Below are 19,444 nucleotides of genomic sequence, written 5' to 3'. Positions count from 1 at the left end.
AAATTAGTGCAAATAACAAAAAAAGAAGCAGACACAGATATAGAGGACAAACCAGTGGTTACCAGTTTGGGAGCAGGGAGAAGCCATGCAGGGATGGGGGAGCGGGAGGCACAAAGTACTGGCTGTAAGATCAACTCTAGGATGTACTGTACAACACAGGGAACATAACCAATGTTTTGTAACAACTGTAAATGGAAAGTAACCTTTAAAAGTGGTATTTAGAAAAAGCAACCGTATGTCTCCAGCATCCAGTGTAGGGCCTGGATGCTCCCAAAATGTTTGTTGAATGACTAACAAACAGAAACCAGAAGTATGGCATAAGGAATCATGAAAAGTCACAGACTTTGGACAGCAACTGCAGGTAAAAAGCAAAGGAGAATTTCTCCCAAGGAAGAGAGCCACAGTTGTCCTCCCTAACACACTTACAGACCTCCAGCGACCGCCTGGAGTGTTGGACGGGATACCTGTCTCACACACACTGTCCCATGAGCTGGAATAACACACTGGTGCTTTTTTTTTTTTTTTTTTTTTTTTCAGAGCTGATGTATTGATCTACAACATGTCCTGGGACAGAATCAAGGCTGGTTAACTGGACCATTCGGATCATGGGTCATGGGGGAAATCAATGAGTGATTACAGAGAGGGTCAGCAGTGAGAGAGGCGGAGAGGGAGAGTGGAGAGTGAGGGTTGTGGGGGAAAGGCAGTCAGAAAGCAGAAGTGAGGGGGTGAGGAGACGTCAAGTAGTGGCTGCAGGTGCTGAGAGATCCTGCGGAAATCAGCCTTGACGGAGCCGGAGCCGTAATCTCTTCTGCCCTCACCCCTTGCTTGCACCAACTCCTGCTCCATCCCCAGCACTGTGGATGCGTCAGTCCATTTTATTCTTCCAGATACCTATCTGTGCATTCACACAGCCATCCCGCACACATCCGTGTTTTACTTATATGGTGGTAAAATTCACTTAGCGCCTACATCCCCGGTCAGCCTGAGCTCAGTCCTGCCCAGCATGGGGGCTGCTGAGGCAGCAGGAGAGGGTCGCTGAACAGCTCCCTTTTGTCTCACTGGATCCCATTGTTCTCACAGCCTCCAGGACTCCCACGGTGTGGCCCCCCTGCCAGCCCACATTTTCCCACCTGCAGCTCCATCAGTGCTCACCTGGCTCCCTCCATCCCAGCCTCCCTTCTCACCCTAGAACATCCCAGACATTTCCCCAACTTAGAGATTTCCCACTGGCTTTTCCCTCTGCCTGGGACACTTTTCCCACAGACCCCCTGCTCCAATGCCCCTTCCCCAGCGAGGCCTTCCCTCGGGTACAACTGCCAACAGTTACCCCACCTCGTTCCCGCCCCTCATCCTGCCCCAGCCTCTCCCCTTTCCGTAGCACTTAGCCACCTTCAGTAGAGGACATCATTCGTTTAGTTGTTAGTTGACTGTTTACAGCCTGAACCCCAGGAATGCATAAGCTCCACCAGACAGGCATTTTAGCTATTTTGATCACCAGTGCATCTCAAGAGCCTCCAACACACTCCTGATCTAACAGGAACTTGGTAAAAAGCATGGGAAGGGACACATGGACGAATGGGCTCAAGGCAAGAAGTGACAAGTTATAATGTAAAGGAGATGATATTTGTTAATTCCCTGGTTGTCCAGTGGTTAGACTTGGGACCTTCACAGCTGGGGCCCCAGTTTGATGCCTGGTCAGGGAACTGAGATTCTGTAAGCCAGGCAATGAGGCAAAAAAAAAAAAGATAAAGTTTCTGAACTCAAAAGAGAGAGGGGCTGGAGTGACCTCATCTGGATATTAAAGAAAGAGGTAGAAATTTGGGCCACTGAGACGGAGAAAGGGGTATTTAGAGACTGATACTCCCAAGAAAAACAAAACGATGATTTTCTCTGGGGATGGGATTCTGAGTGATTTGTATTTTATACTTTGGCGGTTGTGATTTAGTCACTCAGTCGTGTCTGACTCTTGGCGATCCCGTGGACTGTAACCCACCAGGTTCCTCTGTCTGTGGGATTTTCCAGGCAAGAATACTGGAGTGGCTAGTCATTTCCTTCTCCAGGGGATCTTCCCAACCCAGAGATTGAACCCAATCCCCTGCACAGCAGGTGGATTCTTTATCGCTGAGCCACCAGGGAAGCCCCATTTAAACTTTATATATTTTCTATTGTATATATAAGTATAAATACATATAGTAGTAGATAATACAACTATTGCATTTTTATATTTTATATATGTTACACCTCCATGTAAGTTTCTGCCTGTCAATGTTGGAGACTCAAGAGACATGGGTTTGATCCCTAGGTTGGGAAGATCCAAGCAGAAGATATTAAGAAGAGGTGGCAAGAATACACAGATCAGATCAGATCAGTTCAGTTCAGTCACTCAGTCGTGTCCTACTCTTTGCACCCCATGAATTGCCTCCCTGTCCTCCCTGTCCATCACCAACTCCCGGAGTTCACTCAGACTCACGTCCATCGAGTCAGTGATGCCATCCAGCCATCTCATCCTCTGTTGTCCCCTTCTCCTCCTGCCCCCAATCCCTCCCAGCATCAGAGTCTTTTCCAATGAGTCAACTCTTCGCATGAGGTGGCCAAAGTACTGGAGTTTCAGCTTTAGCATCATTCCTTCCAAAGAAATCCCAGGGTTGATCTCCTTCAGAATGGACTGGTTGGATCTCCTTGCAGTCCAAGGGACTCTCAAGAGTCTTCTCCAACACCACAGTTCAAAAGCATCAATTCTTCAGCACTCAGCCTTCTTCACAGTCCAACTCTCACATCCATACATGACCACTGGAAAAACCATAGCCTTGACTAGATGGACCTTTGTTGGCAAAGTAATGTTTCTGCTTTTGAATATGCTATCTAGGGTGGTCATAACTTTTCTTCCAAGGAGTAAGCATCTTTTAATTTCATGGCTGCAGTCACCATCTGCAGTGATTTTTGGAGCCCAGAAAAATAAAGTCTTACACTGTTTCCCCAACTACTTCCCATGAAGTGATGGGACCAGATGCCGTGATCTTCGTTTTCTGAATGTTGAGCTTTAAGCCAACTTTTTCACTCTCCACTTTCACCTTCATCAAGAGGCTTTTTAGTTCCTCTTCACTTTCTGCCATAAGGGTGGTGTCATCTGCATATCTGAGGTTATTGATATTTCTCCCAGCAGTCTTGATTCCAGCTTGTGTTTCTTCCAGTCCAGCATTTCTCATGATGTACTCTGCATATAAGTTAAATAAACAGGGTGACAATATACAGCCTTGACGTACTCCTTTTCCTATTTGGAACCAGTCTGTTGCTCCATGTCCAGTTCTAACTGTTGCTTCCTAACCTGCATACAAATTTCTCAAGAGGCAGATCAGGTAGTCTGGTATTCCCATCTCTTGAAGAATTTTCCAGTTTATTGTGATCCACACAGTCAAAGGCTTTGGCGGCATAGTCAATAAAGCAGAAATAGATGTTTTTCTGGAACTCTCTTGCTTTTTTGATGATCCAGCAGATGTTGGCAATTTGATCTCTGGTTCCTCTCTTTCCTATAACCAGCTTGAACATCAGGAAGTTCACGGTTCACATATTGCTGAAGCCTGGCTTGGAGAATTTTCAGCATTACTTTACTAGCGTGTGAGATGAGTGCAATTGTGCGGTAGTTTGAGCATTCTTTGGCATTGCCTTTCTTTGGGATTGGAATGAAAACTGACCTTTTCCAGTTCTGTGGCCGCTGCTGAGTTTTCCACATTTGCTGGCATATTGAGTGCAGCACTTTCACAGCATCATCTTTCAGGATTTGGAATAGCTCAACTGGAATTCCATCACCTCCACTAGCTTTGTTCATAGTGATGCTTTCTAAGGCCCACTTGACTTCACATTCCAGGATGTCTGGCTCTAGGTCAGTGATCACATCATCGTGATTATCTGGGTTATAAAGATCTTTTTTGTACAGTTCTTCTGTGTATTCTTGTCATCTCTTCTTAATACCTTCTGCTTCTGTTAGGTCCATACCATTTCTGTCCTTTATCGAGCTCATCTTTGCATTAAGTGTTCCTTTGGTATCTCTGATTTTCTTGAAGAGATCTCTAGTCTTTCCCATTCTGTTGTTTTCCTCTATTTCTTTGCATTGATCACTGAAGAAGGCTTTCTTATCTCTTCTTGCTATTCTTTGGAACTCTGCATTCAGATGGTTATATCTTTCCTTTTTTCCTTTGCTTTTCGCTTCCCTTCTTTTCACAGCTATTTGTAAGGCCTCCCCAGACAGCCATTTTGCTTTTTTGCATTTCTTTTCCATGGGGATGGTCTTGATCCCTGTCTCCTGTACAATGTCACGAACCTCAGTCCATAGCTCATCAGGCACTCTATCTATCAGATCTAGGCCCTTAAATCTATTTCTCACTTCCACTGTATAATCATAAGGGATTTGATTTAGGTCATACCTGAATGGTCTAGTGGTTTTCCCTACTTTCTTCAATTTAAGCCTGAATTTGGCAATAAGGAGTTCATGGTCTGAGCCACAGTCAGATCCTGGTCTTGTTTTTGCTGACTGTATAGAGCTTCTCCATCTTTGGCTGCAAAGAATATAATCAATCTGTTTTCGGTGTTGACCATCTGGTGATGTCCATGTATAGAGTCTTCTCTTGTGTTGTTGGAAGAGGGTGTTTGTTATGACCAGTGCATTCTCTTGGCAAAACTCTATTAGTCTTTGCCCTGCTTCATTCTGTATTCCAAGGCCAAATTTGCCTGTTACTTCAGGTGTTTCTTGACTTCCTACTTTTGCATTCCAGTCCCCTATAATGAAAAGAATACACAGAAGAACTATACAAAAAAGATCTTAATGACCCAAATAACCATGATGGTGTGATCACTCACCTAGGGCCAGACATCTTGGAGTGCAAAGTCAAGTGTGTCTTAGGAAGCATAACAACAAACAAAGCTAGAGGAAGTGATGGAATTCCAGCTGAGCTATCTCAAATCCTAAAAGATGATGCTGTGAAAGTGCTGCACTCAATATGCCAGCAAATTTGGAAAACTCAGGACTGGAAAAGGTCAGTTTTCATTCCAATCCCAAAGAAGGGCAATGGCAAAGAATGCTCAAACTACTGCACAATTGCATTCATTTCACATGCTAGCAAAGTAATGCTCAAAGTTCTCCAAGCCAGGCTTCAACAGTATGTGAATCGTGAACTTCCAGATGTTCAAGCTGGATTTAGAAAAAGCAGAGGAACCAGAGTCAAATTGCCAACATCCGTTGGATCATAGAAAAAGCAAGAGAATTCCAGAAAAACATCTACTTCTGCTTCATTGACTATACTAAAGCCTTTGACTGTGTGGATCACAGCAAACTGTGGGAAATTCTTAGACAGATGGATATACCAGACCACCCTCTAGCTTGGCTTCAGGTGTGCTTCCCATCCCTGAATGCCTTCCCTTGGAGCACCCACTTCATACATCACAGCACACAAGTCTGAGGGATGCAACTGGAGACGTCAGGTGTAAACAGGCCAGGGGGGATCTGAGCACTCCCAGAGACCAAGGGGTGAGGGATCCTGGAGGTCATTCTCCACCAATCCCCAGAAGATTCCACGCTGGGCACAGGCTGTTTCTTCTCCCGCTTCCTCCAGGCAGCCGTAGAGTAGACCACCTCTGGAATACCCAACACCTGGGTTGTCACACGAGAAGGGAAACCAGCCCGGCTTCCTGCCAGGGAGAAGCAGCATAGCAGGGGTGATAAGGGCCTAAGGCACGAGGTCTTTCGTCCCCACTCTCAGACCTGGACTCAAGGCCAGCCTGCACACTGCACTCTGATCCCCACCCTCTTCCCCTTCCCATCTGCCCTCACGGCCTCCAGAGGTGCGGCGGTCACCAGCACCATGGGCCAGTGCCCTGGGGTGCTAATAGGCAGCCCTCCAGACCCATCTCGGATGGGCCCCACCATGCCATGAGCCAGGACCACACACGGGGCCCTCGAGTGCCTTCTACTCCTAGGGACGGGGCAGCCAGGGCTGAATTCCTACTTCTTTTGCTGTCACTAGATAAGCTTTGACTCTTGAAAGGTGGTGACTCTACTGTGCCTCTCCAGACCTTGTGGACAAAATGACCACAAGGAATGTGTGGACCTTCTCCCAGCATCGAGTGGGGACTGCTGCTTTTGTCTTCTCAGGAGCCACTCCAGCTCCTTCCAGTAAGATGCCCTCAAGGCCACGTCACTCTGAAGGCTCCTCTGATGAGCAGGCAGCATGACAAAATAAATGCACAGAACCTGGGCCACGGTGATTGGCTGGGGGGCAGACCCACGACCACAGACCAGCCAGGGAGACCTCACAGTGGCCTCGGGGAAAGGGAGATGCTTTCTTTCTGTCAGATGTCAAGCTGGGAGCACAGAAGCCTTTGGCCAGGAATCACCATGGGGGAGAGGTTTGGTCAAGAGTAAAGTCAGTGTATCCTCTGCTCTGTTGCTGTTAGGGTTCTGTTATTGCTGTTGTTTTCTTCTAACTTCCTGTTTACACCGATTTGAATAGAGTTTTCCATCACTTGCAACTGAAAGCACAATAACCAATAACAATCCTGATGGATCAAATACAAGGGAGGAAATTGCCTCTCGCTCCACCTGGCTTTGCTCAGGGCCCTTAACATCTAAAACAAAGGCAGTGGAGAAGCGATGGATAGATCTGGGCTCTGGGCAGAACACATCAAATTTACTTTGCCTTTGGCTTCCTTTCCACGGAAATCTCCTTCAAAGCTCAGTTTAAACCTCCAGGACGCCAACTCTTCTCTCCCTACTCCTTGGGGATACCTCCTGCTTCGAATTCCTGCGACATTTACCTATCTGTGCCATTTACTGGTTCTCACACCACCTTGACATTTTCAGGTAACAGACCATGTATATCTGCTGTGTTTCCCCCACAAAACTCTTAAAAGTAGCAAACTGCATTACCATTACCCCAGGCACTATGCTAGGAAACCCATTATATGCAGATTCCTATAGATCCACCTGCGATACTGGAGACCTGGGTTTGATCCCTGGGCTGGGAAGATCCCCTGAAGAAGGGAATGGCAACCCACTCCAGTATTCTTGCCTGGGAAATTCCATGGACAGAGGAGCCTGGTGGGCTACAGTCCATGGGGTCACAAAGAGTTGGACACGACTGAGAGAGACTACCACATAGACGCTCACGGCCACCCTGCAAGTCATTATCTCTTTATCCCCATTTGAAAGAGGAGAAAGGGGAGCTTGAAGAAAATATGCCACTTGCCAGAACTCACCCAGGGGGACAAGACAGGGGGATTCTTTGAGACGAGAAACTTCTGGGTCATACTACTCAGCTCTGCAGATACACACCCTCAGTCCAGTGTTGTGTATCGCATATCAGTTCCTCCCAAACATTAGCTGATGGATTCAACTATTATGAGAGGATTTGGGGAAGCAATAGGTCAGGCAAGAGGAAAGACCAGTGGCACATGGGGCTGCCTCTCCGGGCAGCCCAGGTCCACGAGTGGAGGAGAAACTCCGCACAGAGGCTCCCCACACCCGCACCTATCTGCTGGGCCCAGCTCCATCCACCGCACAGAACCCCATTCACTGCCTGGCTAGAAGGTGAGGTGGCCTTCCCAGGTAATCCCAGCCAGCTCTTGGGAGCTGTGATGGCAGCTGGCTAACGGATGAGCAGTTCTCCCCTGGAACAGAAGAAATTCAGTTCCCATCAAGAGCATGAGACCCTAAGCTTAATCCTAACAATCAATCTGGGACCCAAACAAACCCACTCCCTGCTACCCAAACCCTGAGCTGGACCCAGGCATTAATTCTGTTACCAAGCAATGAAACAAGCCAAAGCATTTTTCCCTGGGGCGGGGATAGAAGACTAGTCTGATCCTGAGTTTAACCTGTATATTTTCAAAGACTACTGAACAGGGACAAAAATCAGACATCAAAATGTTCTGTGAATGAAACCAGTATTCATTCAATCCAAATTCTTGACTCAGGCAGGAGCTTTTCACCTCCCTGTATGATTCTGTGGGGTGTATAATTGTGTTCTTGGGAACTTGGTGTGAAGCATAGAGGCTGGCTTTTTTTAACTGTGGTTTTTAAAAATGTTTTTATTTTAACCTTCTAAAAACAAGAATCAGAAATTTTCAGAGCATCAAGTTCCCTCTGTTGAATGGACTGATAAAAGTTCAAGATGGATCCATTAGAACAGCATAGCCTAAAAGCCTCATGGAAGGCGATTTGTCTTGAGTCCTGGGTCCAATGGCCCAGGTGACTTTGGGCATGGGACTCTGGAGCTGTGGTTCCCACGAGTCAAGAGCAGTGAGAGGCCCCTTGGGCGTGTCCCCTGTAAGAAGGCGTGACCCCCACAAAAGCATCTGACTCCAGATAGCATGCCCCAGAGGAGACAGCACTAGACTGTCCCATGCTAATTCCACCCCAGACTCTGTCCTTGCTCTTCACAGGGTCCCAAGCAGGAACCAGGAGTCTGAGAGCCCCCCAGCCATAAACACGTGCAGACCACACCAGTCCTGGAGCCTAAAGAAAGAGAATGCCACGCAGAGGATGGGGGCTAATACCACACAGAGGATGGGAGCTGATGCCACACAGAGGATGGGGGCTAATACCACACAGAGGATGGGAGCTGATGCCACGCAGAGGATGGGGGCTGATGCCACGCAGAGGATGGGGGCTGATGCCACGCAGAGGATGGGGGCTGATGCCACGCAGAGGATGGGGGCTGATGCCACTACGAGCAGCTCAATGCACTGTCACAGCATAAACGAGTGAAAATGGTCATCCCATTGACTGAAGAGCAACTACTTCTGTTCTATAAAGACCAAGGGCATCCAAATGGCTAACGGTAGTTACTCTGGGGTACAGGAATCAAGAGCAGGAGACAGAACTTTTACACTCATATCCATCACTTGGGGCCTTCATAAGGAGCATGCATGCATTGCGATTATAGTGTTTAAAATAAAGGCAAAAAGCTAAGTATATGATAAAGGCAGAAACCACTGAGGGAAAGATTGATGGGCTTAACTGCACAAAACTGAAGAACATATTTGTAAAAAAAAAAAAAAAACTTTAAATTATGTTGGGGGAGAAAATATTTACAATATTAATAACAGTAAATATTTACTAACGTAACATATAAAAAGCACTTGGAGAAACAAACTAAAAAAAAATTAGCAAAAGACATAAAGAAGCAGTTCACAAAAGAAGAAATACAAGTGGCTAATAAACATAAAATCTGCACTGCTACTACTGAGAACACACAGTGAAAAGTCAGTTCACATTTGTTTCCTATCAAACTAGCACATATGTGTCCAAAAATGTTATAACGCTTACTGGTAAGAGGACAGACAGGTAAAGAACCTCATACACCGTTCATAGGCCAAACTGTAAAACCTTTGAGGAAAGCAACACTGCAAAGCCTATTAATAATTTTTAAAATGTGCATAAACTTTCATATGGCTAATCTACTTCTAAGCATTTATCACTAAGGAAAATCATCATGGCCAAAGATACGCGTATTTGGATATCCAGTGAAGCACTGTTTATAAAAGCAAAAAGTTGGAAATAGCCTCACTGTCCAAACAATGAAGAATTGGTTGAATATATTATGGCATTATACAGAGGGAATAACTATGCAAATATTAAAATGATGATAGAGAAAAATATGAAACAACATGAATATGTTCTTGATGTATGACGAGAAAAACACTGGATACAAAGAGCTTGCACAATATGAACCCTCATTTATAAATAAATAGAGCTATATATCCACATTGAATGTTTAAATATCTGATCATAGGCTATTTTCATTTTCTCCTTTCTGCATTTTTTGGAATTAAAAATCTGTATTTTTTAAATAAAAAATACCCAATGCCGACACACATCCAAGAATCATTTTTAAGTAATCAGTTAGGAAACAAACATCTTTAACTCAACAAGTTAAGAACCAAAGACATATCAAATAAGATAAAGTAGTATCAATTGTTCCAAATAACCCCTCCAATTAATCTTCTGTGCCTTTTTTTAAGACCACAGAATCTCGAGTTCATAGATGAAGTCATCGCATTGCAAAACTTGCTGGACCAGGACAACATTCTAGAGTCATAACCTACTCTCACCCACAGAAAAGAAGACAAGAAGCTTGCTCCCTTGTTTTCTTAGAACAATTGTATCTTGAATACTCAAGATGGAAAGGCGGAAGCCAGATTTCACAGGGTTCTAGGACCAGGATGCTTTGGTTCTCCCATAGCATTGCTTCACGTCAGTGTGAAATTCACAGTTTCGGAGAAAGGAAGAGGTCTATTTGAAGAGAAAATGCTATTCGCGAGCTGTGAAATACTGATGCCCAATGCTAGGAAAACAGATCAAATAGCAGCTGGGGAGACTTGTCTGTGGTGTTCTGCCTGGCTCTTCTGAGGCTGGAACACAGACACACACACACACATACACACACCTGGCACGTAGGAGTTGCTCAGTAAATACTGATTGGATAATGTTGGAGGTGAATTTCACTAGTCTCTTAACTTCTATTTGACCACACATCCTTAGCCAGAAATAGCTTCCCTCGAAGTGAGGGCCAGCACAAGACATTTAGGCCACAGAGCTATGACTTTCAGGACAACACAGCAGCTCAGCTAAGGGGAAAGTTAGACATATGAGAAAGTATAAACAGGATGTTAATGGATTCATCCACTAACATTACTTCTCCACTGTCTCTCAGGAGATCCTCCTAAACAGGTGCTAACTTCCAGAAATTACAATTGACAAATCCATGAACACTTGTAGATGCATCCGCGTGCTGGAAAGAAGGTCTCCTTGGTTCATTCAAGTCTTTGGGGCAAGTCAGGAAGGCACTGTTTTCATTTACATATGAATTTTTATTGTAATCTAATGAAGACTGTCCACATTCCAGAATGGCAACCTCCCCTATTATCGTGTCATCGATCTTTCTCCAAATTCAGATAACAGCTCCTTTTGATCTTTGACCTGACATGCAGAAAGAATTTCATGTCTACCGTATCAATTTTTTATGAATAATGAGACTGTAAAAGAAATTTCTCTTCACTGGCTTTTAACCACCCTGGGGACTTCCTTGCACTGTTTGTGCATTTCCTACCAACCAAACCACAGACTGTTCAGGTGGCTGATAAACACGGTACGTCACCTCACTTAGAAATGACCTGCAGCAGGGCCTCTCTTAATAATTCTCGGAGAAGGAGGTGTTTTGTTTTCTTTTTAGAGTTCTGCTTGGCAGGAAGTTAAAGAGAAAACTTCCCAAGGGAAAGTTTTTATATATAAGGTGGGTTTCAGAAGGCCTTTGGAGGATGAAAGTTTCTCCAACATGAAGATGTTACAACACTATCGCTAGTAAATGTCTCGGTCCTGAGCAGTGGCATTAGGGAAGAGTAAGGAGAAAGACCTATGATCAGAGCCGAGGGAGGACATTCAAAATCAAAAAGTCAAAACTTCATCCACATCCCTCTGTCCCAAACTGTGATGCCCATATTTAGTGATCAGACTTGTTTTGGTAAGCAACAATCATTGGTTGTAAACTGTTTAAAAACCATTTTACTAAAAGAATAGAGTTTGTTGTATACATGTTCTTTGTCCAACCCATGATGCTTGCCATTTTCAGCTGGAAATCTGGTTTATGCTATTTATGCAGAGATTTATGTAACTTTCAGATGACTTTTGTATATATTTGTGTGTCTGTTCCCTCTTGTTTTGCATATGGCCAGCACTGAATATATGTTTGCTGTAGAAAGAGATAAATGAATGGCTGCCTTCGGAAAGCAAACATTTCCAAACATTTGGCCACAAAACTGGGGGAACTGCTGATGATCTGATAGGCTATGAACCTGATCCACTCTCATACAACCTGAAGGATCCCATCTGGAAACCTCCCCTCGAGAAGACCAAAAAGTACACAAACAAAGCCGAAAAAAGAAGTGGACCTACTGGTAAGTTTCAGAAATTAGGAGTAATGTTCACTTTCTTCCAGCTCATATCCAAAAGGGTCCTTGGACCTCTCTCCAAACCCCACCCTGCGCTCGGTGGAGGGCCCAAGGGAAAGGGTCAGCCCTTCACCGGCACATCAAATAGAGGACCATGGTGGTGGTTGAGGGCCAGGCCACAGAATAACCACTGACTTCTCTTTGCCCAATTCTCATCACAGCCCAGGGATGACCCTCCAGAAGCACAGAGGGTCAGTGGAAGGGCGTGTGGCAGTCCACATCTCCAGGGCGAGCTGGATTCCCTGTGGCGATAGGCAGGCTCATCACTGGACAGATGCAACGTCATCTTAGGTGGAGCTTCACTGCACGTTTACTGTTAGAGCAATTACAAACTTCTTTATATTATTAACTTATATTCTCTAGGAAAATTATAGCCAATCCAGGAAACACTGCTTCAGAAGAGCACCATCCAAGGTGACACTCCACAAGTGTCTCCTTCAAAGGTGTGTTTGAGGCCAAGGTGCAGCCCCACTATACAGCCCCAGCTTCAGGGCTTTGGGGTCTTTGGTTCTGTCAGTCCTCCCCCTCCTCCAGACCCCCAAGATCCTACAGACAACATGGAGTTAAGCTGGTACATAGGTTTAGGAGAGACTACGAACCACAGCGGTATAAGTGGAGCAGCGCATAAAAGGTTCCAAGAGGGTTTGTGGTTTACATAAATAGCCCGTTTATCTTGGTTTCACCTTTTTTTCACATCCTGCATATTATTATCATGGACAGAGGAGGCTGGTGGGCTATATAGTCCATGGGGTGGCAAAAGAGTCGGACACAACTTAGCCACTAAACGACAACAAAACAACGTTATTATCCGACTGGACACAACTTGCAAGCGACAGCTCCACATTTTCTAAATTCTACTTGCTGCTGCTGCTGCTAAGTCACTTCAGTCGTGTCTGACTCTGTGAGACCCCATAGACGGCAACCCATCAGGCTCCCCTGTCCCTGGGATTCTCCAGGCAAGAACACTGGAGTGGGTTGCCATTTCCTTCTCCAATGCATGAAAGTGAAAAGTGAAAGTGAAGTCACTCAGTTGTGTCTGACCCTCAGTGACCCCATGGACTGCAGCCCACCAGGCTCCCCCATCCATGGGATTTTCCAGGCAAGAGTACTGGAGTGGGGTGCCATTGCCTTCTCCTTACTTTGGGGGTAAAATCTGACCATAAGAAAGCTGACAGTGTGGGACAGAGTGTTTGGGGTTCTTGGATAATTGTTTTTACAGGATGGGCCTTGCTTACATGGCAACTATCTCAATGGAGAGGTTTTTGTGTTTTTTCTTAATCTTTATTGCAGATCAAATTATTTCGATAATTAAGGATAACTGCTTTACAGAACTTTGTTGTTTTCTGCCAAATATCAACATGAACTCACTGCTCCCTTTACAGCAGTGCTGGGGTAAAGAAGTCTTCAACCATCACACCATGTTCCCTCCATGAAAACCTACAGCCTAGCCTCAGCTCCAGTAAGTACCGTGCTTCTCCTAAGAAGCTGACGTGAGTTAATGATGGACTGCATGAGTCGTCTCGTGGCCCTTATTTCCCTCTTTGCTTTGGCCACCACAGAGCTCAGTGCCAAGCCTATCGTCCACCTTCAGAAACTGTGCAGAACTTCAAAGCTCAGATGTCCCTGCCAAGTCTCTCTCAGACGTGTTCTTACTGTCTCACCCTTGTCCCTCTTCAAGCCGGCATCCTTATTTACGTATTGTATATGGTAGGTTGTCCTATCATTGTCTATGTGCTTGGTACAAGGCGTCCTAGATACAGAAGGGGTGGATTCATACATGTTTTGACCCTCCTTTCACTCCATGAAGACCGAGCAGGGAAGAGCATCTGGGCCCAGGATGGGAAAGGGCTGTCTGCACATAGGAAAACAAACATCCTGTTTGTTCCACGGAGAAACATTTTGCGTTTTTACGTGGTTTACTTTTTATACTTTTGGTAGATTGTGGTTTTCTGAAATTGTTTGTTTGGGTGTAAATCACTGAAAGTGCTGTTTGTACACCGCTTGTCTATTTTAGCTTTAAAAAAATATTCTTGAGTACTTAGAGCCTGAAGATCTCAGAAGCCAATCTGGCCCCTCTTCCCCAGTTTCAGCCGATGGCAGCATCTGTCACAAATGAAGGCGACGCACAGCTGAGACCAGCCTCCTCCCGGCCTCGCGTTCTCCCCAGAACCTCACCTCCCAGCACCTGCAGCAGTTTTACTATTCATATACTACCCCATATAAGGGTAAGGGAATATACTCTAATCTTTTAAGGTATCAATAGACTAGTATTGGGACTTCCCTGGCGGTCCCGTGGTTCAGACTTTGTGTTTCCACTGCAGGGGCACAAGTTTGATCCTTGGTCAGGGAACTAAGATCTTGCATGCTGTGCAGCACACCAAAAAAAAAAAAAAAAACAGAGAGAGTATTTCCTTACAGAGACTGTGTTTGGTTTCTTCCATGAGTAAAGGTGAGTATAGTTATCTCCAATAGCCAAGAAGAAAATCCAGACTCAGACAGTTCAGGAGCTTGAGTTTGCATTTCATCTTTCTGTCAATCCCGCAGTAAGTGACGGGGAAGTTGGAAAGGATGAGAAACTAAAAATTTAGCTCAGAAGTCAAGGAGCTCAGGTAGAAGGCAGCATGAAACTAACTCACGGACTATTTCTTCAATGTCCCTGCCCCCTCTTTCTTCAGCTCCCTTCTTTCATTCTAAAACTCCCCTTTCTATTCCATTTTCCCCTCCCCAGAAATCTACCAAGAGGCCTCTACTCTTCGTCTCTGGCCCCAGACCTTCTAGCACTTCTTTCTCTCTCAGCCACAGTCCCTGTCCTTTCTGTCCACTCTCTGCTTCAAGGTCAAGGGCTCTGGTGGGAGAGAGGAGTGTGATAGGTTAAGTCTACTACAATAACCGTTTTTATTTTTTCCCTAATATTACTTTATTTTAAATTTTATTGGAGTTTTAGTTGATTTACAATGTTGGGTTAGTTTCAGGTGTACAGCAAAGTGATTCAGTCATACATATACATACATAAATTCATTCCTATCACAGAAAAAAAAATCAAAAATGGGCAGAAGATCTAAAGGAACATTTCTCCAAAGAACACATACAGTATCCCTTTCTTAATGTATGTCTTCTCTCTGAAAGATCTGCATTTTTAAAAAAGACCATAGCAGCCACACCTTGACGGTAAAAAAATCTGCCTGGAATGCATGAGATTCAGGTTATATCCCTAAGTTGGGAAGATCCCCCGGAGAAGGGAATGGCAACTCCAGTACTTTTGCCTGGAGAATTCCATGGACAGAGGAGCCTGGAGGGCTGCAGTCCTTGGGGTTGCAAAGAGTCAGGCAGGCACGACTGAGCAACTAACAATTTCCCTTCACTTTCAAGCAGGAAATTGAGAAAATATTGCAAGCTGCAACAGGCTTCCAGGAGCCCTGACTCCCCTTGCCCTGGGAAAGCCTGAAGCCCCACACTGCCATGTGGAAAAAGAGGAGGCTCACCCGCATGTCCTCCACCAGGGCCCAGTCACCTTTGATGACTGGCCTGTGACTAAGGAAAGAGCCATCGCTGATGGAGAAGAGCCTGGGAAGGGTCTGCAGGTCAAAACTGCAGGGGTCGCAGCCCAGAGGGGCTGCCCTCACGGTCCACTTGAGCCACACTGCACCAGACTCAGCGGTTCATCTTTCCCTGGGAGCCCAGACCCTACAGGCGGCCCATCAAAAGGCCCGGCCTGCATCAGATCCCTGGGGCTCAAGCTCTCTGAGCCTCCTGGTTTCCTTGCCGGGTGAGTTTCTAGTCGGCAGCCTCGGCGCTGGACTCCAAACTGCCCCACCCCCTAGTGGAGAGAGCCAGCCGCGCGCCTCCCGCGGTCGCCGCCCGGACCCAGCGGCCTCCAGCAGCTGGGTTCAGCGAGCCTGCGTGGAAAGGAGCGGGGGCAAACGGGGCACAGGGGCTCCTCCCCGCGCCTGCCCCAGGGTCTCTGACGGCCTGCACTCAAGAGTTTTCTGGCCTATCCATCCACGCCAAGTCTCAGATTGTGAGAAGTCAAGCATGTGAATAAAAATGGAAAGTGTGTCCGTAAGCTCGCACTCTCAGCGGGAATACAAGGAGTCATGGAATCAGACCCTGGGCGGCCTTATTCTTCCCTCATCAGCCAGATGTTTGGCCTAGCCTGGAGAGCACAGATCCCATAAACCCACAGGCCCGACTGGAGGTAAACCCACCCCCGACCCTCAGGGTCCCCCCCACCCCCGCGCCCCCCGTTACGCTGCCCTGTGGCCCCAACCATTCTGAGGCTCCGAGGAGGCAAATCACTCTCCCCGCCGAGTCAGCTTGACCTCCCATCTTTGCAGCTTATGGGGAGGATCTCTGTGTGTGGTGTAGGGGGCTGCTTTTAGTTTGTTTGTTGATTTGCTATACATTGACCAAAATATAAGAAAATTCCATTTAGAATTCCTTAGCTGGATGAACATTTGTGCTCTGTGACTCACTCTGATACAAAGAGTCAAAGAAAGGTGATTGGGGCTAGGACAAGATGCAGCCTGTCCCACACAGAGCAGAGGCACAAAAGAACATTCCAGGCATTCGCCAGGACCACCTGCTCCTTGGATATGACACATTAGTCTGGGACAGAAAAGTAGGTAAGCCTCCCAGACCTGACCCCCACAGAAGCTCCCCTGGTCTAGTGAGGGAGACAAATGAAAGGAATAAGGACTGCATTTATGACTTTCCCTAGTCCAGGCGTGAACCACATGGTGGGGAAGTTCAGAGAGGGTGGCGTTTTGTGCAGAGTCTTGAAGAAGGAGCAGAAGAAATCTCCTCCTCATGTGATTTTTTTAGAGGCACCCTCATCCTTCCATAAATATCCTAAAAGACTCAGTGCTCCACGGCAGGCCAAGAGGAAGCCTTTGGCTCCAGGGATCCTAGAGGCTGCCACTGGCTCATGTGCCCCCTTCCTGAGTCCACTTCCCCTGGATCAGGGAGAGTGATGAGGCAAGCAAAGGAGCCACTAGCAAGGAGGAGGATGGCCCCAGGGCAATAAGTCCAGACCCCAGATGTTTGGGAGAGTCTCTAGACATTTTTATTGGAGTGTAATTTGGGTATAATCGCTTTACAATGTTGTATTAGTTTCTGCTGTACAATGAAGTGAATCAGCTATATGTATACATATATCTCTTCCCTCTTGCATTTCCCTCCCCTCCAGAACATTTTTAAATTAGTGCTATCATTTAAAAGTTGGACTATTTCATATAAAAATTATCTTGAATTTTTCTCTTCTTTGAAAAAAAAACTGGAAGGTATGGTGATGTTTAAAAAAAATATTAGTCGCCCAGTCGTGTCCAACTCTTTGTAGCCCGCCAGACTCCTCTGTCCATGGAATTCTCCAGGCAAAAATACTGGAGTGGGTAGCCATTCCCTTTTCCAGGAGATTTTCCCTACTCAGGGATCAAACCCAGTTCTCTTCCATTGCAGGCAGATTCTTTACCATCTGAGCCACCAGGGAAGCCCAAAATAGTGGTACCACACTCTAGCCTGGTAGCTCTAGGCTGGAGCTGAGTAGGAGCTGCCCCCATCAAAGGGCACATGTACCAGTTAGCCTTTGCTCCATAAGAAACCACCCCAAAGCTTAGTGGCTTAAAACAATCATTTATTAGCTACCATTCTGGATGTCAGCAGTTTGGCCTGGGCCCAGCTGGTGTTTCTTCAGCTGGTCTCCCCTAGACTTGCATCCATGGCTGCAACCAGAGGCTGACAGGTGTTCGACTGTCCTCCACATGGCCTGCAGGGCTCGTAGGGGATCCCGAAGATTGCAAAACAGGATGCTTGCATCTCAGTGAGTAGACGTTCCAGGACACGGTACAGGATATCTCCAGATGACGCAAGAGGGTGACTGGGGAGGGCTCGGTGCACGAGGGGGACAAGGGCAAGTTCTGCCAGAACTGACGGGCAGCGCCTGTTACAGTGAAAATGGTTGCCCTTCCCCCTCTCATGACAGTTGTTCAGCTTTGGTTCCCAAGGGCACAAAAGTATGTCTGAAGTCAATAAATGTCTTGAGATGAAAATTCATATGCTAAAATTCACATTGCCCTGAAATGCACATCACCCCCTGTGCCGTATTCTTGACAAAAATGAATGAATCTAATCAAGTCTTTACACTTCAATTATAGAATACAGGAACTACTGGGGAGAGAGGAACAGATAAAGCAACGCCATGAAGAAACGCTCAGACATTCAGAATGTGGGGCAATTTGTACAACTCAATTGGCCTATCTTGTCATGGTTATTTAAAAAGAAGGGAAGCAGTAGATGTTCTAGAATGAAACTAAAGAGATATGTCAAGCAAATGCAATGCAGGAACACTGACTGGATTCGAATCCCTAAAGAATTAAAATCCCATCCATAAACCACATTTGGGGGAGTAACATGGATTGGATATTAAATTATATTATTACTGTTAAATGATTGCACGTTAATGATAATGATAATGATAATGATGTTTCTTAGGCATGACAATGATATTGTATACATGCTTCCCATCTGCTTCCCATTCCGGTACTGTCCCCTCAGCACTGCTTCTTCATCTCAGTTCAGGACTTCCTTCTGTCATGGTTATTTAAAAAGAAGGGAAGCAGTAGATGTTCTAGAATGAAACTAAAGAGATATGTCAAGCAAATGCAATGCAGGAACACTGACTGGATTCGAATCCCTAAAGAATTAAAATCCCATCCATAAACCACATTTGGGGGAGTAACATGGATTGGATATTAAATTATATTACTGTTAAATGATTGCACGTTAATGATAATGATAATGATGTTTCTTAGGCATGACAATGATATTGTATACATGCAGGAGAAACTTCTTAGTCTAGGAGATGAATGGTAGAATATTTAAGGTTTGTGCCAGTAATTAAAAATATTGTCTCTTGGCTCCAAACTCACCCTCTTGGCTTTGTGATGCTGGGTTTCGGACACTGCAAACCACATGGAAGGATCTGCCAAACAAGGATGCTAGAGAGAGAGCCTGCAAGGCTGGAGGAGGAAGGGACTTGCTCCTTCCCATCTGCTTCCCATTCCGGTACTGTCCCCTCAGCACTGCTTCTTCATCTCAGTTCAGGACTTCCTTCCTACAGCAGCCACAAAATCCAGCCCCATAGAGACACCAGCACCTTTTAACCAGCACCCCCCTCAGAGGTCTGGGTCCCAGGGCTATAACTCGAGAGACCCTTGACTTCAGACAGGAGAGTCTCTGCAACAGGGAGCCCTCTGGTAGAAATCTGGTTTAATAACCCTCATCTTTGTCCCTTATGCCACCAGCCCAAAGGACAGTAGCTGCTTCCTGAAATTGCCTCTTCCGTAATTTCCAGGAGTCCTCATGTTCTTTTACTGGTTACCCAGTTAATAACATATTTAGTACGGGCTTCAAGGTGGCACTAGCAGTAAAGAACCTGCCTGCCAATGCA

The sequence above is a fragment of the Bos mutus genome, chromosome 20 (genome assembly GCF_027580195.1).
Source record: "Bos mutus isolate GX-2022 chromosome 20, NWIPB_WYAK_1.1, whole genome shotgun sequence".
In the NCBI taxonomy this organism is placed as follows: domain Eukaryota; kingdom Metazoa; phylum Chordata; class Mammalia; order Artiodactyla; family Bovidae; genus Bos; species Bos mutus.
This window is presented reverse-complemented; position numbering follows the sequence as displayed.